General features: G+C 40.0%; 1 protein-coding gene and 1 long non-coding RNA gene across 2 annotated transcripts in view; one reads left to right on the top strand and one right to left on the bottom strand.

Annotated features, from left to right (window-relative positions):
* Positions 1-27,686, bottom strand: part of ZCCHC24 (zinc finger CCHC-type containing 24) — a 107,486-nt gene that overhangs the window by 43,846 nt on the left and 35,954 nt on the right. The window lies entirely within an intron of this gene.
* LOC147651932 (uncharacterized) lies at positions 17,320-27,633 on the top strand. Its single transcript, XR_015289790.1, has 4 exons — positions 17,320-17,471; positions 20,598-20,790; positions 23,405-23,567; positions 23,665-27,633. It is a non-coding gene; the product is annotated as an uncharacterized LOC147651932 (long non-coding RNA).

Raw genomic sequence — 27,686 nt, forward strand, 5'->3', positions numbered from 1 at the left:
TATTTTAAACAATGAATATAAGACAGGGCACCAAGTGCTTCATAAGGAGCTAATGCTTTAGAGAGTCTCTGGATTTGAATGTTGAGTTTCAGACATCAAGAGGCATTTTGTTTTCACAAGTACAGTTAATCAATCTGGTTTTCAGATATCCAACACAGTAAATTAGGGGCTTTTTTCTCTTCTGTGATTTTTCAGAAAGTTAGGAGTACCATACAGGGCAAACTCAATACCTGGCATCAGAAGTGAAGAGAGTATTTTGTTTTGTAATTTTTTTCTTGTAATTATTCTAGCAGATTATTCAAACATTTAAGAGCCCAAACTCTATTTAATGCTCTGTATTGGCACTGGAGATAGATCTCTGATCAAGGCAAGAAAATTTAAATACAATACGTGGATATATGTGATACTCTGCTTGTTAGAGAGATGGAAAAAGAGAAAGAGAGACCTTCAGCATTTGTCTGGGACTCAGTGTGCTAACAGTGTGCTGGCTGCAAGCAGCTGATTCTCTTCAACTATGTCTGACCTAGCAGATGTCTTGCAGTTAGGGAGCTATGACCTCAAGCACTGGCTCACAGAGAGGTTGGCTCCCAAAGAGGAGCTCCCAATGAGGCAGTCAGAGAGAGAAAATAAGAAAGAAAAATGGTTTTATTTGTTGCATCCGGTTAACCGGTAACAAAACAAGCAGAAAAAACATACACAATTATATCCTGAGTTTCAAGAGCTTCAGTTCCAAACTTTGTTTGACCTGGTTACTCTGGGCTGGCTTTAGAAAATGAAATGCTGTCTTTCCTCCTTAGACTTGAAGACTGTTTCCTGCCTGGGATTTATGGCTAGTGGTGGACCTCAGAGCACTGCACAATGTTCAGTATCAGAGGAAGTGAAGTAGATTTAGCTGTGAACACAAACTGAAAAGGGGATTATCAGCAGATTTCTGCAGCACTTGTGCGTATCACGTGTAGCAGGCGCCAAGGAGTTTTCTCCCTTCTTTTTCTGGCTTGTTTATACTCAGTAAATTGCATATCTGGGGATTGCATGCTGTGGTCAAAATTGTTATCAATTAAAATTTGAGTGGTTTTAAGCTGGTTATATTGCTCTAAAATATTCCACATTGATACTATCTTGTTCCTGTACAAAATATGGGTATTGGTATTTTCTGCTGCAACTGTTTAGTGTTTTGGGGGTTTTGCTGTTTGGTTTGGTTTAGGTTTTTTTCTTAGCTTTGGGCCTAAAATACTGCTTTCTTTTATAGGCATTTTGAGCTTGCATTTTCTTGTCAGAATGTGTGAACAGATTATGGTACAGGAAAAACCTACTGCTCATAATCCACAGGAAGATCAGATAGCAGAGCACCGAAAGATCCGTGTGGTCTCAAATTTGGCATAACCAATGGCAGCAGAAGTTGTGCTGAAGAAGCCACGGGGAATAAGACACAGCTACCAGTGGGATTAATGTAAATAGAGGAGTGGTAACATGTTTTTCTCTTGCAATTGGTGTCTGATTTGAGAACTGAATATAAAGTGCTAAAAGATTATGCCTTTTAAAATTTCTTTTAGTGAGAGCCTCACAACTGATGCAGAACTTCTGACAACCAGTAATATTTTGCATTTGTTGTTATTGTGCTTTCCTTGAAGTACTATACAGATATCACTTTGAATTCCCAATTCTCCTGTGCACACTGGAATAAGCCTGCATGCCACTGCCTTCCCTCCCAGGTACTCTGCTTTCACCCGCACAAAAAGCCTGATTATTTTTTAAAAATCACTGAGCACCCTTCCCCAGGCCACCTTAAACCTGTGTACAGCAGGTCACTTCACAATAATCACAATAATCAGGGAAATGTTGGTCCCTGTACATTTTGAAGATGCTGGCTGCTGCCAGGAGGGACAATACACAGCTGATGCACTGCAGTTGCTTGGGCAGAACCCCACAGAGGAGTTCAAGCCTTTTACACCCTCCAGAAAAGTTGTGCCTATGGTCTTGTTACATCTTGAGTGCTTTGGCTGCCTCTTTAATTTTTGTATATTCCATAGGAAAAGGAAGCCACCACTGTTTCTCGGGTTATATCACAAAACAAAAGCCAAACTTGTAGCAAGAAAATACTTACACAAAATGCTGAGTAGGCATAATTTTCTGGTTCTCACAGTAAGCATCTGCCTACTGTAGTTTTTGGATATAAAGCACAAAATATGGCTGAAGGAAAACCTTCATGTTTTCCTTCATGTTTTCTTTCGGCATTTCAGCCATGTTAAGGGGAAAAAACTTTTCCAGATCTAGAACAAGACCTCAAGGGGAAGAGGATTTACTTCCAAATGCCACCTAGGACATGTCATTGCTCTTCTTATTCCTCACACTTCCCCATGGATTACTAGATACTCTTGCCTTAAAAGGAACGTGACATGGCAAAGTGAGTAATTTTAGACTCTTCTTACTGTAGCAATGTGGGTCAAGCAGAATAAAAAGAGTGTAAGAGGAAAAATGGATCAGGTTTTATTACTGATGAAGAAAAGCTCTCTTTGAACTTAAGGGTTGCAGAATATGGTAAAATATATGAGAATGTAAAGGTTGTGTCTCTGGCACTTAATACCTAAAGCTCACAGCATGAGATCATAGAATCCCCAAATTTAGGTGTTCGCATAAATCTTCTGTCACAAGCCTAATCACCTAAGCAAGCAAGTTCTGAAATACATATTTAACTTCAAAAGCACATAGAAAATTATACTGAAATCAGGTAAATTTTGCTGGATTGTGGTCTTATGATTCCAATAACAAACCTAATTTGAAGGAACCTGAACTTTACCTGATTTTTTCCTTAGAGAGGAAAAAAAAGTAGTCTTATCTCAACCCACTTTCATTCCTCTGTGTGAGTAATGTATGTGGGGAAAAGTTCAGTGCTTGTTACTCTTCCTAACACTCAAAAATAGGACTATTTTAGAGCAGACAAAAAAAGAAAAGAACCAGTGCTGAATGAGACTCTGTGTCTGTTGCTTAGCATGGCTCTCCTCTTGCTGTGGAAATACGTGTGAAAGCAAAAGGGACATCTGCACCAGAGAGCCCAGTAACCCAGAAATTTCCTGTCCCTTTCTTTCCTATGGAGAATGCAGGGATTTGGGAGCTTTCAGGACAAATATACATCTATATTCCCATGTAAGACAACTGTACAGCTGCCAGGATTGCAAGATGCCACAGAGTGTGATTTATTTTTTTTTTTTTTTGTTCAAACTACGCTAGGAATGGATAATCCTGTCTTTTATTTAGATATTAAAAATATATTTGAAAAAAATCCATTAAGATATCTATTAAAGTCAGATAGATGTAAACAAACATGTAGTAAATAAACACAGAAATGGCTGATTCCTGGGCTTTATGACTGCTTCATTGAAACAAAGAACTTGTGACAGTTTTTGCTGTAGTGCTTTATAATGCCTGCTCACGTGCACCACAAACACTATGAGAAAAGACTGATTGGTGAGGGTGGGTGTTGTCTTCTTCTTCTGGTGATGATATAAGGTTACATAAAACTGGAAGAAAACAGTTGTCTATCACTCAGGAGAAAGATGCTTTTCTGCTGAGTTCACTTCAGATGCAATTAAAACCAGAGCTGTGATACAGACAGGGGTGAATGGTTGTAGGAGACCTATGGAATTACTGATGTAACCCAGACTTTCCTGGCAGCTGTGGAAGTTAGAGACTGTATACCTATGGCTGTGCTCCCACTCGGTTTGAGAACTGGCAGACATCCCATTTGTGTCCTGCACAGCACCCTGATGCCAACTGTGGGCTGTCCTCTAGTGCAGCCACTGCTTTTCCTTGGGAGCATTGCTCTCTGGAAACAGTGCCTGTGCAAAAACTGACCAATTCACTTTCTACTTTATCTTATTTCTTCAGCTGCGAAGAAATAACAGCAAGTACAGAAAGGCTGCACCAAGTGACATTTACCCTTTTACTGGGAGCATGAGGACGTTGCTTTCTGAGGTAACTAGAAGGTAACTAGAGATAAAATCTTATATGCACAGCTGGCCAGAAGAACTCTTAGAATGCACCTTGTTTGACTAGCCAAGGAAATGCACTCCTCCTTTCTCTTTCCTTCTCTTCTTCCTCCCCCTGCACCTCTTTCATTGTATGGCAATGGTGGAAGGAAGGAAAGTGAAAGACAGGAATAAAAATAAAAGACCAAGAAAGTTGATATGACCAGGCTAAACAACTATTTTTTCCCATTATATTTAAAAACCATGCATTAAAAAAAAAAAAGTTTAAAGTGTAGGTGTGCAAACGAATCTGGCTGGGTGGATGTGAACTGAGCTACTCTGCTGTGACCTGCTTCCAGTGTCTACATGAGAACACTCCATCACTAGGGCCAGATCAGTAACTAGTTCTGAGAAAACTGTTTTAAATAGCACCTTATTAATACCTTGTACTTATCTTCATAGTTTGGTCTTTTCTTTTCTTGGCAATAGATCTGCACATATTTTTGTTAGAGTCTTTAGATTCTGTGATGGAACTGAACCCTCTTACCAAAGTTAAAATCGGGCAGCTAGAGTTTTTGTGTGGGAAAAATAATCATCTTAGATTCCAGTCTTACAACTGGATTCATGCAGGATGACCTGTGGCACAGTTGGAAACTGCCAGAAGTTTAAGGAAGATATTTATGCAAACAAGTATCTGACTGAAAATTCAAGACAATGTATTGTTACTTACTCTAAGAGTAAGTATTTGCTATTTGAAAACGAGCATATTAAAAATCCAGTCATTTAACCTTAATAGAATATCTCTTTTTCTTTTTTTTAATTAAAATTAAGTATCAGCCTTTCCCCATGCAAATACTGAAGCAAACACATATGTTCAGAAAGACAAAAATAGGATAAAGAAATTTTCTGTATATTGGCTTGGGATCATTTGTATCAGTTGAAGTACAAGAAAAAAAGATTTAATTTGCCATGTCTCCGAGAAGCAGGCATGAATCCGATAGAAACATCTGTGACTGGAAAATGTGCTATGCTCTGGCCAAGCTGTCACTGCAGAGTGAAATATGGGCTAAGTGAAAGTACTGCCCGGAAAAGCGAATGGTAGTAAAGCTGTACAGATGTGAGAGAGAGGCTTCTCTTCTGCTCAGTGATACCTCCTGCCAGGGTAGGCCAGAGAAAGAGAGGAGAGGACAATAAATGCTCAGGGCTGAAAGGAAAATAAGGAGGAAAGAGAAGGAAATCAAATGGCAAGTGAGGGACTGCAAAAAACGCTGGAAAAAAAAGACAACATTGTTTTGTCAGCGTTCAGGATTTTTTCTTACATTTCTCACAACACATTGCTAACTCACCCTGATATGTCAGCCAGCCAGCTGGCACCCTGTCCTGCAGTATGCTAGCTGACAAAACGAGGAGAGCAATGCATTTTAGGAAGGGCTGAACCAAGCATGGTGTCTGTATGCAAAACTGTAAGGTCACCTCCCAGAGCTCATTTATGAGCTGAACAAATGTAACCAATGCTCCTTCAGATGTATGACTGAGTTGTCCAGCACAGATTTCCTTCTAATCTGACAATATATTTCTGGCCAATTCATTTAAACTGAGAGGGCTAAAATATGCATTGGTTATTCTGCTTGTGTAGATAAGATCCTGCAAAGACCCTGCCACCTGTTTAGACTTGGGCTGTGAGGTCAAAAGGGTGATCTGTGAAAATAAAGGCTGGTCAGCCTCTCTTCACAAAATCCCCCTGTTTTTACACAGTAAGTGAATGAGCACAAGTAGAAGTGCAGAGTGGGTAAACTGGAAGCTCTCCTAGCTCTCTCACAGATTAAAATATTAAACTGAATTAGAAAATAACACACTGAAAAAATTTAAAGGAAATATGCATTAAACAATGCATCATTCCAATCTTTGGCACTCACTGAGACTGGGAACTGAACTGCATTCAAAACCAGAATCAAAGATTTATAAAGAGTGAGAACAATGAGTTAGGCATGGTAAAAACTCATCTGCAATTAATAAAAAAGCAGTATTCAGCAGGACATGTGGCAACTGCAATTCATAAAACAATGTGACAAAGATACACTTCAAGATTCTACATTCATTTGAAGATCTTTTAAATTTTCTTGAAGTATCTTTTTAGTCATTGCTCTTTACCAAGAGTGATCTGTCCTTTGAGGCTGTTTCTGTCTGAGAAGAGGTGCTGGGTATCTCAGAGTAGTCTCTCAGACTCTCAGCAGTATTGGCAGAACTTACACAGCCATTGTTACTGTGATGGTGGAAGATGCTGACTCTATGGAGAAGGCTGGAAACATGACTCAGTAGTGCAGGATTCCATGGGAGCATGGAAGCAGGCAAAGATGAGCCAGTGAAGGGCTTGGTGAAAACCAAGATGCTCACAGGAAGAGGACACTGACAATTATGCTAGTGTTGGGGGAGAAACAGAAGAGGATAGAACCAGAATAAGGGAGAGATCTGAACTTAAGTGGCATTGTGCTGCAGGCGTGTTTCTATTTTAGTCAGTCTCCTGGAACTGCAGGGTTATTTACTGGAAATCTAGCCTGAAAATGCATTCTTTGTGTAATGCTCCGAGTAGGAAGCCACCCCAAGGGATGTGAATTACCAAATACTGTGACATGATGGTGTAGAAGATAAACCCAAACAAACCATTACTCTCAAAGGCATATAGCTAAATATTTATTTCAGAGTCAATTGTAAAAAAAGGGATTTTTATCCAGCAAGAGCACGCAGTATAACTGCAGGTCTAACTTGGCTCTGCTGTCTGCCCATGCTCTATTCCAAAACAGGACAGATTCAATGTTCATAGACTTGGGGTCTGCAGTGGGGTCAGTCCTGCCTGAGCCAGGTAACAGAAAGGGCACTTCCCACAGCACTTTACTGTGCAACACTTATTCAACACATATTATGGAAATCCTAACCCAAGTTTATTAAAAAATTATGTGGAACAGACAAGACTTATAACTTGCACTAGATTCACACAGATGTTTAATAATTAAAACACCATTTAATTCTTCAACTGGTCTCAAATTAAGGTTCCCTGGAATTCTTCCAGTAGTTATGTGGCAAACTTGCCTTTCATGAATTAGAGGGTTTCCACAAATCAATCTGTTACTGACAAGCAAATTTTTGAACATTTGGATTTCTTCAGGGAAGTTTTGTGAACATTTATTCTTCTCATTGAATATTTTCATTCATTAATAACCACAAAGATGCAAATGCAGTTATTTTTTGAGCATGTGGTCCTCCTGAATGAATAAATGTCTCAGAATTTATCTTCATCTAGATAACTGGTCTCTCCATTTTATTTTTTATACCTCCCAGAAACTTTGTGTATTAGATAACAGGCTATGATAGCCTAATAGATGAATTAAAATTCTTTGCTACAGAAGGAACAGTAGTGCAAACTTCTATTTGTATAACTTACTATTTACACATATAGAATTCTTTCTATTAAAGGCTGATTTTTTTGGCATAGCAGTTCAAAGATGAGCAGATTTTATGAATTTAACCATGGAAGCCTGTTACCAATTTTCTACACAAAAAAAAATAAAAGGATCAGAGTCAGTTCCCCAACATTGGCTATGACTTTTTGGTCACAAAATGTGTTTAACTGGCTGCCAAGGCAAGTCAGCTGTAAGTAGCAGCTACCAAGTTTCAATAATTTTGATTCAGAAGCAAAGCTTTAGAAAGGTATGGCTGAGGGGATGGTGCATGGAAAAGGTTTTTTGATTAGTGTTGTGAGTATACAGAGACCCACAGGCTTTAGAGAGGTGAATGTCATGATCCCCACTTTACAGATGAGAAACAACTTGCTGCTTTTATATATGTTGTCATTATTAATGCAACCCCAAGGCATGACAACTTAGTGGAAAAAGGATGTTTCTCCAAGTGTCCTAGGACTGGGGCCTGATTAATTTGCTATGAAGCAATCCCTTCTGTCCTCCTGTTCAGACTGCTGCCATAGGGCCCCTGATGCTGCTGAATCAATCATCCCCTCATGCTCATACACACTGGTAGTATTTATTAAATGAGACACTTATGTCAACAGTCATTGCTTGGCAGTGGAGAATACATGGCAGGAGATATCTTTAGTATCAGAAGGGTTGTTACCCAGCAGGATACATCACTGCTTGAAAACAGGACTTTATGGCTGTTGGGCTGTTTACTGATCGGCATCTAGGGAAAAAAACTGGATTACTGATAAGGGGCCAGTTGGTGTGTTAACATCCCACTCTGCCCTACTTCTTCAAAGTTCTGCAGTTTGTTGCAATACTATCTAGAACTACAAGGTTCTGATATAAAATCAGAAGCAACTGCAAAACTACACGTACTGTTTTGGTTGCTAATAGGAATACGGCAGTACTAGAAAATGAAGAAGTATTGGTGAACACAAGGAATAAGACACAGATGTGGTGTGCCTGTAAGCCAAAAGAACTGCAAGCTGAAAGCAAGACAGGCTTTGTCAGAAACAGTGTGACTCATCCAATTTCCTAAGGTTTCTTTGAATTTTAGTGAAGAATGGAATGTTTATTGCATTCATGTACTCATTCTGAGACCTAGCATCTCTTAGAGACTGTGGGGAATAAGGAGTGCTCAGGTGTCTAAAAACCAAGAGCTATGGGATTTGGATCAGAATCTTTTTTTCAGTCTTGTTGTCTAGGGAAAAAGAAAGGGCCACAAAACACATCATTATCAACGTTATAGATGTCTGTAGGTGAAGTTTCCTCTGGAAGCTCTGCCCTGTGCCATCAACCAACATGACTTCCTGCTCAAAATTCCTTCTTTTCAAGAAGCCAAGAGGCAGAGGCTGACTGGAGAGAGAGAAAAGGCTATTTTAGCTACTTTAGGGCTTGGATTCCTATGAGGGAATTTGACTTCACTAGAAGTAAAGAAATGCTTTGTTTGAAGGGGGAAAAAAAATTGCCACAACTCTCTTGGAATCTCCCTCCTTGAATATGAAACTTCTGTTCCTGTCATAATAAGCTTCAGTCTCTGTTTTACAGTCCTTGAGTCACCAAGTGACCAGAGTCCAAGCTCTTCCACATACACTCACATACTCTTCTGCTCTGTTTGCCTCCCACTTTGCTCTGCTGGGATAAAGAACTGCTATTTTGCTGGGAGGGAAGAATATCAATGGTTATGTGCAAGATGAATTCAGAACTTGCTTTACTGGAGGTGCATGCTTGAAATATAAGCATTCCCTAATTATAAGTCCCAGAACTGCCTTTTTTTTTTATTTTTATCATGCACTTGGAATTTGTGGAGGGAATCTCTGGGAACTCTAATCCAGGCTCACTACTCAGAGCTTTGCTTAGTAAGAATTACAAATATTTAATAGCATCCTTGCATTATAAGTAAGGGCATGTGAGAAAAAAACTCAACCAAACTAACCAAAATATTCAGAGATGTCTTGTATAAATAACTAGGAGAGAGTTCAGGATGAAAAAAAAAAACAAAAACAAAAAACAAAACCCAAACAAATCAGAAATACAGAATGTTCAGGAGCTTATGAACATCCAGGTCCATGGTTTGGATTCTGTCTGTTTCGTAGCTGCAAATCCAATGTTGGGCTGGGCTCAGACACTAAACAGCTTGCTCAGGCAGGTTCTCTGGTCTGGAGCTGGGATCCAAATTACTTCCAAGAATAACTTAAATTTACATTTTTTCCCCTTGTCTGCCAAGGCCCTAACTATTTTGCTCTTGGCTTATGAAATTGAATGGACATCAAAGGGGATCTTCTATATTAAGACAATGTGTATGAGACCCTACACAAAAACAGAGTAGAAAAAGGTCTTTTGTATGTTTTGCAATGATGATCTAACCTTTAGAGCAAGTTCTCTGGATGTCACAGGTTGGTGCTGCTTACTGCTCCATGTAGCAATGAGAAATTAATGACTATCGTGTTATGTTTTCTCTGTCTTTATGTACCATAATTCATGGTTTCAAACACTATTTCCTGAAGCTAGAAGCCTAGCAGAATAGATGGGAAAAAGTCCAGAAACAACATACCAGCCATTATGAGCCATAGCTTTCTCTCAACACTCTTATATTTCTTTGGTCATTATTCTAATTTTTAGCTTAGCCAGGCTGAGGTGATAGTGGTGAAGTGTTGTGAGACCACAGAATTCTTTTTCTTTCTGCTAAGATATGGTGAATATGTGTTAGGCAGAACATATATTCTTCCAGTCATGTCTCAAAGGGCCTGGTTTTAGAAATGTTTACATGGAAACCACAACTCCCTGAGGAAAACAAAATTAGGGAGGAAAATTTCTGTCCGCTTGCTAGAATTTACTATAACCTCTGGCACCAGCTTAGGTTCCAGAGAGAGCTTGATTATTTTTTTTTTTTAATGATATATTACAAGCTAGAGAAAGGTGTGCATTGAAAGTACATAATCCTGTGCTAACCAGGGTTTCAGCTAGATTGCAGAAGGAGAATGTTCCTCTGTTGGAATATATCCAACAGATCTGCACTCCTTTGGAGTATAGCTAACCTGAAGAAGATAAATAATGAAGGCAGGAAAAAAGAATACTCCAGGGAAGATGCATTTTAGCTGAAGATACCAGCCATCCTGCTGACATAAGTCAGGGCTATGCAGCTGCCTGAAGGACTGTTGGCTTAGGTGTCTTTGCACAAGGGAGGCCTCAAAACTTAGCCATCCCAGATAGTTTTTTCCATGCTGTGGAAAGAAAGGAAGAGAGGGAGGAAGTCTCTTCCTTTTTCCTTCTCTCTCTGGATGATGTGTGTGGGATGAAACAATTCTCTCAGGAACTAGAAGCACAGGTAGGAGCAGATGTTCTTGAAAAGGTCCTGGATTTTAAGGAAGAGAATGGTGAAGTGTAGTTCAGGGACATCTAATTCCTCCCCATCTCTCTGGGTACAACAGAAGAAGAAATAAAAAGGTTGAACAAAGCTGTGCACTGGTAGAACAATAATGGCATGATGGCAGTGACAGTACTTCAAATAGTGAGCAGCAAGAAGCTTGATTGCAGTTACAGGAGGGTTACACACTTCAAATTTCACTTGGGCATTTTGTGTGTTCTGTACCCATAGCACATTGTTTGCTGTTCCCACTTTCCCCTCTGCCACAAAAAGAGAGCCCAATTCAGTTTACCTTTGTAATAAATTTAGATACTTCTACATCCAAAGTGATGGGAAAAGGCTCAAAGCCTATTACAAAAAGAGGACTAAACTCAGATTCCTCTCCCAAGAGCCCAAGGAACACGCTGTGTAGAGCACAACTCACCAAGCTTAGCCTGCTGATCTTCCAGGGCTCTGAAACCTGAGCCTGGGTGACCTGCAGTGAGATTTAGAGCCTGTGTGCTGAACAAGGACCTGCTCTCCTGAAGCTCTTTCTTTCTCTCCTGGTATTAATACATTTTCAGTTCTAGTTACAATTACAGCCCTCTTTTTCTTCCTGTCAGATTCTGCCCCTCTATACACACAGATTAGTTTTACTTCTTAGTGCCGGGGAATGCACAGTCATATCTGTATCTTTAGATAGACAGGACAGAAAAGGCAAAAATAATAAAGCCAAAATATTGGTTGAAAGCTCAATTACAACCAAATTAGTGGTTTAACTATTAATAATAAGATTCTTAAGTTAGAAAACTTATATCAAAATGAGAGCTATTGTTCTTATTTTGTAAGAACTCATATGAATAATTTGAGTGGAGGTTTCATGCTTACAGAAAGTTTTAAAAAAATTCAGGACAGTTTATTTCCTCATGACAAGGTACAAAAGATAGTTTTTTCCAACTAAAATATCAAAAGGAGAAAAATCTTTAGAGTGAAAAGTATAAAACTGGTCTCAACATGCAGAGCTCAGGGTTCCAATTCGTTATCTGAGTGCCATAATCAAAATGATAAAACAGAACTCAGAAAAGTCCTCATTATATGAAAGAAACATTGTAGAATGCCGTTTCCTGGAGCTGGCTTTAAACCAGAATCTCTTGTGTGGGTGAGACTTTAAGGTTTCCTTTAAACATGACTTGGATTGCAAGGCATCTGCAGAGCATTGCTGCTCAGATCCCTGGACCACCACTTCTGCATATGGATAGCTTCAATGCATCTATTGGCTTTTTGAGGGTTTTCTTTTCCACTGATTTAATGTTGTACCGTCTTCTCTTCACCAAGGGAGTGGTTTCCTCATTTGTGATGTGGTAGCTTTTGCTAGTTTTGGAATTCCATTTTGGAAAAAACCCACATCAGTGTCTACAACATGTTGTTATAATTATGTCTGAACCAAAATCATTTGCATTATCTAGTCAGAGTGCAGTTACTACTCTGATCTCTGACTGAACTTTACAACTTGACTGGCCTGCTTTTTTACGCTACTTTCTTATGCTAAGGGCTTCTAGGAGAAATAAAAGTTACCTGACATGGGATAAAAGTTGATGGAGCTGACTGTATGTAAATTGGTATTAGCAATTTATTTAAATGCGCTTTCGGTCTTGACTCGGCCCCAGAAAAATGAGGCATTAGGCTGCTCACACCACCACATTCAGCTGCACATTTGCAAGCAGGCTTCCTTTCCTAGGGTGTCTGTACAAGCTATGGAAAGAATTCCCTGGCTGGCAGCAGCCTTGGAAGGCAGCAGAAAAGCCCAGGCCAGAGGCGCTCTCAGCTGCACAGCCCATGCAAGGGCTGGCTGTTCATCACAGAGTTAAAGTTCAGAGCCACGAGGTTTCGCAACTGGGTTCACAGTGGGGACTGCTGTTGTTTACTTTAGGGGAAGATGGAGGCATGCAAGGGAGGAGGGAGTCGCTCCCCCATGTGCTCCCAACTGCTCGACACCCCGCTGCAGTCCTGTTCCCAATGATTTATGCAGCTGCTGAATGGAGTCTGGTTTCAGGGGATGTGAGCTGCAGGAGCAGGTGGGACTCCCAGGCAGAGTCTCCAGACCCGGGACAAAACAGAAAGAGAAATCCATCCTCTTCCCAGGGTGGTGAGGGATCTGACAAGGAAGTACTTTGTGAGCTTAACTTTCCCCTGTGTCACCAGCCCCAAGGATCCCTGCAAAGCCACCTGCCACTTCCAAGGTAATAGGAGCCTGTGTAAAAATTCAGGACAACTAGTCCAAAGTATAAGAGCAAATGTTGCTGCGCTGCTCGACATCCAAGGCCACTAAGTGCAGTAATTTTTCTGTGTGTTAGAGGTTCTTTGTTTGGGTCTGTGTACATGCACATCCTTTCAACTCATCAACTCTGACATGCAGCACTTGCCAAGATAGGATTTTAAACTACCTCCCACATTAGCCGTGGCATAAAGAGGGACAGGATGCTCTTTATTTACTGCCATTTTGGGGATTCTGCTCCAGGGCTTGCAATGGATGTTTTTACAATTCCAAGTAATTTGTAATTTAAAGCCACAATACCCAGGCCAACGATAACAACAGTTTTTCTTTTGAGCTCTGTGGAAGTTCACATCCTCTGCTTTGTATTCCCCTTCTCCCTTGCCTGCACTTGATGTGTTCTGCCAGTAGGCTGACATCAGATGTAATTTTCAAAGAACAGAAACTTCTGAGATATTAATTTCAATGCTGTTTTTTTACACTGAAGTGTGTACACAGGGAGATCATTCAGGGCAAAAGCTGTGTGGTTGAGGACAGGCCTGGGAAGAGCTGCCTGGGACTGAATCTAGCTTTTCTCAGTTCATGCCTTACTCCTCCATGTGCTATTTAAGAGTCTGTGGGCAGGGACGATGTGCTGCCCACCTCGGGCAGGGGCTGTGATGAAGGTCAATACAGGTGGAAAGCCCTGTGCCTCAGTTTGGTTGGGGTTGTGGGACCCTCACACTCATTCCAGGCTTATGAAAAGTTCTGTTGGTATCAGTTTCATCCCTTTAGAAGAAATATGTCATTATCCATTTTCCAACTGGGTTATAACCTTTATGGATGATATATTCCTTTAAAGATGGAGGTCGTGACTGTTTCTCATGGAAGATGAAAGGTTATTGGAAAGAAGTCTGGACTCAGAAGAGGAGAAAGGGAGGGGGGAGAAGGTTTTAGACCAGAATTTCAAAGTGATCTCATTAGCCCCTCTAAGTGAGCAGCTCTCCAAGTCATGGCAGTGACAGATCGTAAGGCACTACTGCACATCAGGCCTTCCTGGTCTCCTGCATGCTTGGATATGGTTTTCCCATGGCCTTCTTTGCACTCTTGCCAGGCCAAGATTTGTGTCTGTGAAAAGTTGTCAGGACAATTAGAGTCTCCTTTAGTCCAGCTCTGAGCTCCTCTCTGCTCTGTTAGTTTTGGTGACGCAGATGCTGGAGGAAAGCTGGTGTGAAGTTTCTGAATGAACCTTGTGAGAGGAGAGGGGGACACTGAATAATCTTCACCTGTGCATGAACAGGAGGTATAGCTCCTTTGGCTGCACTTCATACTGAGGACATAGAGAAAACTGTCAGCTTTATGTGTTCATTTTTCTCAACTATATGCACAGGTACAGGTTGGTTTCTCACTCTAAACAACTTCAAAGAACTGGAATTCTTTTGTCTCATGGGTGATGCATACTTGGTAACTGGTATCTCTTGGTGTTTAAGAACTGTAACAGAGTTTTGAAAACTCTGTTTTGAAAACCATGTGTACATGTTATTCTGTTTTATCACTCCCTGCTGGCATGCTGCTCTCTAGCAAAAGGGACATGTTTGTAGCAGAGCCTGCAGTGCTGTGCTCAGCCCCAAGCTGTCTGCAGGAATCTACATACCTCCGTGCTCACATTTCTCTGTTCAAATGGGGAAATAACTGGGATATGGAGGACATAAAACCTGCCTCCAAATAGCCCACATTTTCATCCTGTCAGCTCTTGAGGAACAAAAATCTAACCTGTTATTGTCACAGCATATACCTATCTTCAAGACTGAAACCTAAAGGTTGCACTTTTTTGTACAAGAGAACTAAACTCCTGTCTCTTCTTGACAATACCTCAAAGAACCTAGTGCCAAAGAAGACCTGAAGGGGATGTGTGTGGGCTTTGTTTTCCAAAATAAGAAATACCTTTTGGAAACATAAGTTTGTGCTTGCATGCTGTCCATGTCATGAGTTTTTTCCCTTTGTTGTCCTTCCAAAGTCAGGCAATTCCATGAAAAGTAGAAGTTATTTGCAGGCATCTTCTGTGGGATAGGTGACTGGGTTGCATGCATCTAGATTTACTAGTTGAACCTTAATTTTTAGTTTATGTATCTTGGGAAGGGAATATATAGCAACAGTCAATTAATAGTTATTTCAATGAACTAAGCACCTACCTTAAATTTTCAGTACTTAGTTACATCATGTGTAAGTAAACACTTTTGAGATGGTATTTCTAAACAGGTTCAGCAGTATATAAGTCTGGTTGCTGAAACTTCTTAGTTTAGCTCAATGACCCTCAACAGCAGTTTTTATTATTCTGGTCTGTATGGGGATTATATTTTTCTGCTAACTTTGGAGTCCTTAGTATCCAGTTTGAAGAGGATAGAAATTTCTCTTTAAAAGACAGTCTCATCAAAAACAGATGAAAGAAAATAGGAAAGAGTGACGATTATCTGAAGACTTTACATACTTGGGCCTTTGCCATGATGTGTCTGATTCCCATTTCTATATATACACTGGCAGAAACACCATTTGAAGATTTTAAAATGTTACTACTTGGGAATTTCAAAGATAGTATCTTCATTGAGCACCCTAGAAAATGAGGGCTTGCTTTACAGCTTAATTCCATTTTAGTTTTGCTGGCAAGAAATACACAAATCTACTTCGCCTGGAAGAAAACAAAAGTCTCTAACATCACCTTTATAGTAAATCCCTTACTACTCATCTCCTTCCATGTAACACAAGCCATTTGAACTCCTCTGATCAGTAACATAAAAATAGTGCTACATTAATCTCAAAAGCATCTTTCCCTGGATCAATGCTTACTTTTCCCTCAGTGCCCATCCACCTTCTGGCCAGCCTGCTGCCTCGCTGTCTGCCCTGCTCATCAAATGGTGCAGAGCCCCATTGGTGGCTGGCTGGTGTCAGCTTGGCACAGCACTGATCTGGGCAGGCAGGGAGGACACTACTGCTGGAGGACAAAGCTATATGTTGTTTTTTAACTTGTTTTTTAGAACACTGAAAGCTAGGTTTGATAAGGGTTTAATTCTCCCCCTTGTTATGTTCTGCACAGGGCCAGTGATCTTGTACTTTTCTGGTGATTTTTGCTATCTCTTGACATATACATGATCTCTGCAGTCGATCACCTTCACATCTTCTCTTGAGGCCTCATCATGCTAACTCTGTATTTCAGGATTTTCTTCAAGAAAAACACAAAAAGCAGATCTTATCTCCTGCTGCCTTCATGTATTTTAGTTCTGCAATTAAACTTGTTATCTCATTACTTGCTTAGACCAAGATGAATAGCACAACCAATACTTTCAGCTGTAGCTGAAGCCAAAGTATAAACAGCATGAATATTTCCAAGGTTCCTAAGATTATGGGATAAACAATATGACCAATCAGGTTATTTCGAAATTAGCTATTTCCCATTTTTATTGCTTTTCAGAATTTTCCTTCCTTAACACAACAGAAATCTTGCTCTTGTTTGCTAGGCTAAGCTTCAAACAAATGCAGAGGTAGATTGACCTAAATGTTTTTAAAGCAAATCTTGTTAGTGTTAGCAGAGAATTCCAGCCATGATGAATAGCCTGTGCTCCAGGAATAGCAGGAGGAGCACAACAGCAGTGTTTAAAGGCAGGTGCTCATCTGCTTTGGCTGGCAACCAACACCATAGTTCTGCTTACAGCTTCCTTTGAAATTCAGGGATCAGGTGTGCTGAGACACACAAACAGCATGAACATGAGTAATACTGATAGCAGTAAACACAAAGCATTTTAATCAAGGACACGTGCCAAACACAGCCTCAGAAGCATAGCCCAGGGTAACAGTAATAATATCTCAGCCTTTATAAAACATCTCTTCATTCAGATCCAATTCTGAATTGAAAACATTTAGGTCTTATATTTATACATGAACCATGAGGCTGACACAAGTCAAGAGAGAAAGCTCCTAAGGTTGCTCTCCAGTATGCTGCCAAAAGAGTATTTCATTCTGGATCACTGAGACTCACAGTCTTCCGTAAGTGGTTCCAGGAAACGTGGGCTGTGGATCTTTCAGCTCACCAGAAGTGCACAAGCAGTTTAGTGTGCATTCAGGGGGAGAAAAGGGAGTGAGGCATACCTAGAGAATCACTGTTACAAAGGCAGCTTCCACTTTATCTGCTGCCATTTTTGTTTTATGCTAATTGATTTTATTTAATAAATAGACTCAGGGATGATATCACAATCATGCCATTCAAAGACAAAGAAAATACTTCTAACCCACATCAAGGTCCTTAAGTTCTCTTGACAGCAGCAGCATAACCCTGCATTTATCTAACATCATTCAGACAGTATAGCTTTTAAATAATCCATAACTTAACATTACGATGTAAACTCTAAATTTTTGTGTTGAAGATGAAACACTTTATTTATAGAAAGGTAATTTCTCACTTTTTTTAGTGGTTTTTCTGTGATACCTGATCTGAACCTTTATAGCATCCAAGCCTTCAGAATATTGATTGTTTTTTAAAGGTGGCTAAAACAATAGATTTGTAAGGGTAAACATGATGAATAGAAGTAACTTATTTTATGTACTTAGCTTAGAGTATTTGAACATAATATTTTACATCTTGCAACACTGTTCACTGAAGTATGACTGTATTATAACAAAGACATATACAAAAATTCTGCATGTCTGACTCACTTAAGCTCATTTCAAAGCTTGGTGAAACACAATGGAATTTCCATTGCCCTCAGTCAGACTTGAGCTTATTCATTACTGGTCATTTAATGGAGTATGTGACTGTGTTTGTACACATGGTAAGAAGTAAACTCCATGGGTGCTGCTTTATAATGACAAACCAACACATTTCGGATAACAGGGATTTGGATTACATCCTTTCTGGTAAATCAACAATACTGATCCTGATTTATGTGTTCCCTTAGAGTGCGCCTTTGGCTAAAAACATAAATAGTCTCAATTCTTCTAGGTGGCACAAGCTAATTAAGTGCAATTTTCCTCTCTTCCAAGAAAGCCTGATAGTTAACTCTTTCCTGCCTAAATTCAAATTGACTATTGTATTCCTGAGTTCCAAATGGGGCTGCTGCATAGCTGACAACCTGTGCAATGCTGTCAGAGTGAGCTGGGATGGTTTCTGCAGACATGGCTTGTAATAAACCCTGAGGGTCTGTCCTGTAGCAGTGTCCCCCCATATAGAGATCTCCTGATGGGCTCTTGCACACACTGAGCCAGCGAAGCCTGGTGATCAGCCAGACCCCTTCTGTTTGTAGCAACAGGGGAAGCCTCTACATGTGCTTTCCTGTTACCCCTTTATAACTTGCCAGATTACTATTACAGCCAAGGAAACAGTGGTCAGATCCATGACCCAGGGAGGGATCTCATACACTACTAAAACACATCTTGAAGCAGGATTACAGCTCAGGTGCAGATGGGTGGAAACAAACACGCTCCAAAATGCTGGGCCATCTTGAAACTACAAGTTTCTCACAGATTCTGGTTTTCACTTGTGGTTTGCTCCTTATACAAATGAAAGAAGAAATATCTGTACACAATGCTGAGGCTTGCAGTGCCTCTATTCAAGATCCAAAGATTTGTTTGCCTGCTCATCCCTAAGAGAGGAAGTTCTCTCTTAACTCCCAGCTTTGATGTCACAAGTCACATCACTTGATTTAGAAGACAGTCTGTTGAGCTATATGCAGGAAAGCACTATGATATAAGAACACAAGTGGCTTCTTTGGGTTTCACGGTTTTGGGGACACTGCAGTTTTGTGTGACAGTGCTACAGAGCCCATTCAGTTTGCTGACAACAGTGCTCTCAGCAGAAGTAGCTGTTACCCAGACCTCTGCAAATTGAAAGGCCAGACTTAGCCATGCTGTTTCTTAAAAGTGACATAGCCACAGGAATGGATTTGTGACAAGATGGCAAAAGAACAAATCCCACCATAAAAGAACAACAATGAAAGGCCATAAGGGGGGAAAAAGATGAATTCCAGAGTGGGCTGATGTGCTTACGCAAGACAATTTACACAATTGCAGCATTGTACAAAGAAACAAAGATATGGCCTTGGGGAAGCCACTGCCATTTTGTAAGTAATAGTTAAAAAATGCTTGCACTGACTGTACCAAGAAATGCCTGTAGAGGCAGGGGCCCTAATAAGGAGCAGCAGGCAGCACCCCAGTGGGTAAAGAAAAAGACATGGCTCCCTGAGCAAGAGACTGGCCCCTCATAAACACAAAGGGCTTTATGCAGAGTTGCATGTGCTGGCTGTACCTCCAAGCTGGGCAGCCTCACACCCGTCTTCATGTAAATTGTTCTGGGCTGGACATATTCTGAGAGATGCATGAGAACAAGAGGTTTCACAGCAAGAGCTTCCATCCTCACTTGACATCATTGTTTGCGTCTCCGGTGCGTCGGGAACTCAGCATGCTCAGCTGTGTTTTTAGAGCAAGCTCCTCCAGCATGCCTTCTTTGTTCCTGTTCTGCTCCAGTCTGCTTCTATTTAGGCTTCCCTGGCAGGGTGGGAAAACTCCACAAGTGTCAGTAAAAATTAGGTTTTGTTTCTGTCTTTTGAGCTAAGAATCTAACAAATGCTAAAAAGTGCTTTGGCAATCAAGTGTTGTGGGAAGCAGGTGCTTTTGCAGCTAGAAATATAAATTATTGGTGACTGATTTGGAAATTTGGTAGCTGACATTTAAAACAAGCAATACCTCCCCAAGGTCATCAAAGCAGAGTGCCTGGATGAGGCAGTTTTTAAGTTCTGACTGAGTTCCCAAAATGTTGGAGATGAGGATTTCAAATCATGGGAATTCTAGTTTGCTGAGGTGACTTATGTTTCTGTAAGCATAGATTAAATGCAAGCAAAAAAGTTATTTTTATAAAGTAACAAATAAAACTTAGGGAAATAATCCACAAGGGAAAAAAAAAATGTATCAAGTTTTCTAAAGGAGCCTTCATATATCAAGTACTCAGCTTCATAAAACTGCAGTAAGATTTGGTGGCGAAATCCCAATCAAGATGATATTTTGCTAGTAAGTAAGCAAATGTCCTATACATTTCAGAAGCAGAATGATACTTCTGTAGATACATCAAACACAAGTTCCAAGGGAGTAAAGAATTACTGTGAACAGTTTTAAGTGAAGATTGTCAGGCTGTTATAAAGTAAGTGGCCCGAGGTGCTGCTATTCATCTTCTTCCTACTATTAGATGTGAGACTTCAGTTAAATGCCTAAGAAGAAAATTCCTCACAGTAAGGTATAGCTGTCAGGTTAGGAAATGGCAGACATGCAACTCTTTTGGCTATTTGAAGTCAGACTGCAGAGAACACTTGAGAATATACAGACTGAAATGAAGCAGCAGCAGCTGAGGAAATGGCGAGGCTGTTCCATTTTGGGCTGTGATTGTTGCTTCCTCCAAGCTTCCAACACTATCCTTCCTCTCCATTCTGCTCACATTTTCACCCATGGCTAGAACTGCGTAAAATCTACAACAGTCAACTAGTGTGTAATTCCTTATGTCTTTACTTTCTGATTTCTTCATTTTCTAGTCAGAATAGACAAAGAATTGCCGAAGATGACACAACAGTCCTCCTCATGTCCCTAGCTGTACAGCTGTACTTCAGTTTCCAAGTCAGCATCAGAGAGGAGCAAACCATGGTGGCAGAGATCTGCAGGTGATTTAGGTCTGTGGCAATGCAAAAGGGACCATTACTTTAACGCTACCTACAGCACTTCAGATAGGTATGCTCATGGATTCTAAGGTGCCTATGCAGTTTTCCAACAGCTCTCTATTTAGCAAGTGTCTCAGTTTAAGCCACCACAGTCATCTTCAGGAAAGAATTTGCTGGCACAGTGCATTACATGAGGAAGACCACTGCTCTCCTGGTGCTTTGATGTCCATTATCTTTAGATTCTTCTGTACTAATAGGATATCACTCTCTTTCAAACAGATTTAGCATTTTGTTTCTTCTCCTCCACTGTGTTTTTTTAAAATAATATGGTAGACAGATATTCCTGTGTGTGTGTCTGAGAGGTTATGCCAGTTTGTTGTTAGCCTGCCTGATAAGATACTCCAAATTGTACTAGTGACCAGTGATTACAAATGGTTGTTTTGTCTCAGTTTTTGTTTCTGTTGACTGTAAATCTTCCAGGATCAAAGTGCTCTATAATCAGAAAGATTTTATGAAAGAAATGTTTCCATCTCTTCCTGCCATGTGCCTTAAGGCTACAAAAGCAGTTGTCTTTCCACCCTAAGAAATAGCCATAAAAAACCAAACCAACAATTAGAATGTGGAATTGTCCTCAATGTGAAACTCCACCGCTGAGTCATGTAAAATGGGACAGCAAGAGTGGGAAAACAGTGCTTTAGGAAAAGACTGTGCTAATCTAGATGACTGAGGTGTTCTCTGGCAGAATTTCTAGGGGTCTGCTGCACACAGCAGACCAGCAGTAAATCCAGAAGGCTGTTGCACCAGCTGAATCATGAATATGTTGAAACAGATTATGTCCTCTGAAATGAATATTTTTGGGGGTTGCAATTGTTTGTGATTTTGTAATGAAAATTTCAGGTTTGTGTATAAATAGTAGGAAAAGTGAACTAATCAATGCAAACCAGTATTTTACTTACTTTTGAGAATTCTTTTGTAAAACTTGATGTTTACATGACAGCACTGTCCTCCTGCCAGAAGATATTGAAAAGGAAGGAAATGAACTGTGCAGTCATTTACACCCCATGAAAAGACATTTGATAGCTTAGAAAGCTATGTTTCTTGGTTTCTTGTTAAGCTTGGTTTCTCTAGTGACTTGTTTCTAATGTAAGCTTGCTGTTTTTATATTCTGGTCATGTACAGAGTCAAGCAAAAGCAGCACTGGGAAAAAAAAGAAAAATATAAACTGTAGGGCCAAATCCATTCTAATGTAGCTTCACCAGTCAGTGGAGTTAAGCCAGGAGATAATTTGTCCCAAAGATTTTGGAGCAATGACGTATTAAACTGAAGCTTAATAGAGCATTAGAGCTGACAGGAGTAGCAAGAATTTATTTGCAATTAATTTTCACTCAGAATATAAAGAAAAATGGTAAAAGAAAAATTTTCCAAAGCTGTAATGAGTATGGACAACCTCTGTCTTCTCTGAAAAGGAAGCTGGCCTTTCCCATAGGTTTCCATAAACGTATCTCCCTATAAATATACACTGTTATCTCCTGGTTTTGATCTGCTCACTTGTCCAGTTAGGTCCACACAACAGCTAACTTTTAAAGCTGAGTCCTTGCCAAAGCTGTCAGTGCTTTCAAAGTAAAACAAAACATTGCACGTATAAAGAAAGAAAAAAAAAGCGTGTTGCTGATGAAGACGATGATAGGAATGACCTACTAGGACAGATGCACACCACATCACATAATAAATACATTGTTACTGCATATGGTATGACATCACAGATGTGCCTGAGCACACTTGATGATTTAGCACCTCTTGCTGTGAGATAAAGCTGTGCCAGATTATGGCAGAAAACAATCCAGGCAGCTGAACTATGAAATGCTTTCACAAAGACCATAAGTAAATAATTTAACAGAATGTTCTGCTCTTTTCAATATTGCATGTTTGATTCTAAAGGACAACAGGTGCTCCATGATCAAAGATCTCCAGTAACAAAGATATGTAGGACAGAGAAGCAACACTCTGGGGTGGTGTCAGTTGTGTGAATTTTTCTCTAATTTTCTTTTTTCTGTAGTATCCTATCAAGGGCCTCTGGGTACTTAGTGTAACTCCTTTCCACACAGGCCAACCCATTTTCTTTCCTGGAGTAAGGATCCAAGAAACTTTTGGTTAAGCCTATTCCAAGCTAGTAGTTAACATGATATTCTTCATTTTGATCTGGGCTACATTATTTCTCTTTTCTAATCCTCTTTGATAATGGCAGGATTCTCAGTTTCAGACAAACTTTCCCAGGTTTGGATTCCTATTAAAAATATTCTAGGCCTGCTAAAGTGAATTACATGTATTTAAAGACCAATGATCTCTAAAGGGAATAACAACTGTACTAGCTAGAGATATTTGAGATCAAGTAGAGTACTGCTAGTAGAACTAAAAGCCATCTGAAATCTTAGTTTCAACATCTTCTTTTGAAGGTATTAATAATGCAAGGTTTCTAAAACAGTATAAAAAGGTTTATAAAGATACTTCTTGTGTAAACAAAATTCATCAGTACTGAACTAAGAAGGTACAGTGAAGAGTATTTGTCTCTGCTCTGAGGGTAGATGATGTTATGTACCCTTCAGACTGGGTTCATCACCATCTGTCCAGACTTAACACTCTTGTTACAGTGCAGTACCAAACTATGGAATTTCATTCCTTCCCAGTTCTGTCCATTATGAGCCTGGCTCTGAATGTGAGGAAGTTGTTTTGCTCTTGCTTGGTACAGTAATTTGAGAGAAGCACAGACTTTGAGAACACCACCAACAGCATCAGTGCAAGCGACTGCTTTGAGTCCATCTGAAACCAAACACAGTGATCACTTTTCTGGTAACTGCTGCCCAGACCTGATTCCAGCCCTTAATTCCTCCTCTGGCATGCTGACAGAGATCAAGAACTATGCAGAACTGTTTTGTGCTTGTCACAGGAACAAGCAAGGATCAGCTGTTGACTTCACCTGGGGTAATGGTTTAATCGTGGCAAGTACCTTTCTTCTACTAATATGTATGCAACAACCTGAGGTGCTATGAAAAATGCAGTGATGTGTTCTTACCCAGTGCAATTTGCAAACTCTAGGAAAGGCTCTGAAAAGACCTAAATGGGAATTAGTTGTCTGGCTTTCACTTGTTCATTTTCTTCTCCCTTTCCCCAAAACTGCTAGAAAGAAAACTTTGTTTCACCCTTCCCTTATTCTGGATCATATGGATCAGAGCAGGATCATGTTGCACATCTTGTTTTAATCAAAATAGGCAGCGATAGCACTAGCACAGAAGCCTATTTTTATCATCTGAGAAAGAGCTGTAGTTGAATCAAGAAATAAATTGCAGCCTACATAAAATTTCAGTGGTCCAGAGAATGGTTATCACCTGACCCCAGAACACAGCTCAAGAACACATGCAATAGGTCCTAATACACATGGACGTCTGAGGGGAGACTGATTAGGTGAGGGCAATGCTCTGAGCCACACTGAAGAAAGACTGAAATGCTCAGTTCATCCACCTCCTATTCTCTCCTATTCCCTACTCTAGAAAAAAACACAAGGTGTCTTACTACAAATCCTCCAAATTTCAGCTTTTGGTTTTGGCAGGTGGTAGCATTGAAAAAGTGTTTGCAGATAAACAGGGTGAGAGAGAAACCAGGCAGGCATGCTGGCACAAATGACCCTGTATTTAGAGTAATGCTGCAAATAGCCAGAAACAGGTTAGCTAAGTTCATTGGAATACTGTCATCTGAAAAATATAGGAGAGGGGCAAGTTTGAGTTTAACTTTTTTTCTGATTGCTACCCATAGTCAAGATCATCTCCTTTGTCAGAGAGGCTGCAGAGACCCTCTGTTCATTTGAGTAGAAACAAAGCTTCCTAGTAAGAGGGCTAAAGAGATACTTTCCTATTAACCCCTGTATTTTCTATGATTCACTACATTATATGGAGGATAAATGCTCTAAAGAAGAAAGGGCTGGTATTAATAGTATAATTTGCTATTTGTGGGAAGTTGTCTGTCACAACAGACCTGGTAGAAACTCATGGATAGAGAGTCAGTCTCTGCCCCAATGAGTTTGCCCTTAGATGATGACACAGACTGAGGACTGGAAAACACCACAGCATTACTTTTGAGTTGAGGGTATGTGGAGGACATTCTACCAGCTCTTGTAGTCTTGTCAATGCCTACAGTGGCTACATCAAGTCCCCACTCAAGTGAGCCACAATGTTCTGACATCAAGTGGGTAAGTTCTGGGGTAAAGTAGACAGTGGTGACGAGGTAGTTTGAAGGTTGGTTTCAAGGACAGCACATTCTTCTCCTTAATTCAAAGTCACCTCTTTTAAAAATGAGACTTCATTTTATGCTTTCAGTTTATTCTGTTGAAGAAGGATTAAGCTCTATGTGAGGCTGCAAGTTTGCAACAGCAAAAGAAGGAGGCATGAGTTTAAAAACATTTAAACCTGAAAGTAACAGCTGGACATAGACAAAATATGAGAACATGAATCTTTCAGGCTGTAGCTGAAGATCAAACACACTGAGAGAACTTGCTTTTTCCATCAGTATTTTCACATGGCTCTGCCTCCAGGCTTCAGGCAAGACCAGAAGCAAAAGTGCCAAAATATCATGAGAAAAGCGGCTGTTGCAAAATTTCTGGCCTGACCAGAAGTAGGAAAATCTCATGAAACACTGTTCTGCTTTCCAGCCCTGCTTGGCACATCCAGGAGGCTAAACCAGGTCCCCCTTGGTTTTGAACTATATTTGAATTCTTCTTTGGTTTCTCATGTCTTTTGTAAATAGTACTCTGTAAACCTGTGGTATGTCAGCTGTGCTGACTTGACAGATTGATCCCCAGGCCAGCAGACCAGCAGTGATTAAGTGTTTTTCAAACTTGTCTAAAAATTATTTATCATTTACTACTAAGCAGAGATCCTGAGTTGAATGCAGTGGGAGCTATACAAAATGACAGAAAAATACTTCAGCCAAAAGAGCTGACTCTCGTAGGCAAGAGGGGATTTTGCCACAGCTTCTCATCCATAAAACATGGACATATAGTATTGCTAATAATATCACTAATACAAGTGTATATAACTAGTCAGCATCCAACTTACAGGATTTTGAATCTTAGTCCAGATCTTAAACCACAAGACCATTCTCTCACTCCAAAATTAATGTGTTACACATTACAATAAGTCTAAATGCAAACAAAAATATCTGAAAAGCATGTTGTGCAGGAACCTGGCTGGGACTCAGTCTGTTGCCTCAGTGAGTTCAGTCAGCCTGACTCTGACCATGTAAGCTGGCATGTTCTGTTGTTGTGCCTGTGGTAGACAGTAAGCAGAACTGATTTCAAGGTCAATATGCACAACGTCTGCGCTTACTGAAAGAAAAAAATAAATCTAACTCCCACATTCTGAAACTAGTAAAGCTAATGATGACCTACAGAAGAAAAAGATATATTTTTAAAGTACATGATTTAGATAATACATTACTGTAAAGCTGAGTACTGCAACTACCAAAGGAAAGAAAGTTGGGAGAGCTTGCTGACTCAGCAAGCTTCTGTGGAATCAAGTTCTCTAGGAATTTTTCCATCAATTTAGTGTCAGTTGCTAAAAGCCATATACTTTTGCTCACTTTAGAGATTGCTATTTTATTTGCTACAATGTAATTGAAATAAGAATGTACTTCTCATTAAACAATCCCCTTCCTCCATGAAATAAGCAATATGATTGATTTTAATGAACTACAGGCACACAGTCCAGTTTCTCTTTATATTAACGAAATGAGACAAAACTCCCATGCTGTTTTCAACCTATGTTTTACAGTTATGACATGTAGCCAATGGCAACATGCTGCACTGAAGGTCTGGGGACACACACATTCACCAAAGAGGACCTGGCTAGGATTTTGAAAAGCATGAATTCCCTGGGGAGAATCTGTGGGGTACTGCAGTGCCTCAGGGCAAACTGGTACAGCCAAAGAATATATTTCTGACTGTGCTAGAAAGATGCCCCATGCAAAGTCCATTAGGCAGAACAAACACAGTTCTGTTTTACATGATACGAATGGATTCTAAGGGCACATTACCGCCTTCTTGTAAAAAAGGATTGTCTTTGTGACTGAAATTCCTGAGCATAGTGCACACTGCAGCTAAACTGGGGAGGTCTGCACACAGTCTCTCTGTTGTATTTCTGCCATGAGTGAGTATGTGGTACTGCAGAAGACAATAGCAGATGGGAAAGTTCAGTCCTCACTGAACAGGGCATGGGATTTTATTTTGACTTACAATGTTTTTATAATTTAGCAGAATTGAACTGTCTAGGATTTAATACATGAAGCAGTATCAAAGAGCAGCTTCTGGACCAGAAGTGTTTAGAAGTAGTCCATTATTTGGCCTAAAGATGCCGTGATGCAGAGCTTCACACTGATACGGTACAAAGACAAAGCTTTACTAGTGGATTTTGTATGCGAGTTGCCATAAGAAAGGCCAGAGTCTGTCATAGAAAACCTGATATATTTTAGGGAGGTTTCCAACTTTTATTTTCTATATTTATTTTGTATAAAGTAGTTGTCTCTTCCACTACTGATATTAGTTATTAAATAGTAGTTGAGAAAACTCACTTTCTAGTTTTGCCATCCCTGTGGGACCAGGCACCTCTGTGACTATGTAGGAGAACAATGCCTAGCAGAGTGAATCCAAGACAAGTGACCATACTGTAAATGACTAATAGTATTGCTCCACTTGAAAGAGGACAGTGTCTGCAACTTGTTTAAAAAAAAAGTGATTAGATTTTGCTAGCTGACCAATACATTCCCCAGGGTACCACTACATTTCTCATTTCATCTAGTGCCTGAGAATTACAACTTTTCTCCAAAGAAGTAACAAATAAAGATTTAACTTTGATTGCAAAACAACAAACCATTGCCTCCCAAAATTTCTCTTCTCTGTTGGTTAGCCATCCCCAAGTGCTT

The sequence above is a fragment of the Cyanistes caeruleus genome, chromosome 8, assembly GCF_971803275.1.
Source record: "Cyanistes caeruleus chromosome 8, bCyaCae1.hap1.1, whole genome shotgun sequence".
Lineage (NCBI taxonomy): Eukaryota > Metazoa > Chordata > Aves > Passeriformes > Paridae > Cyanistes > Cyanistes caeruleus.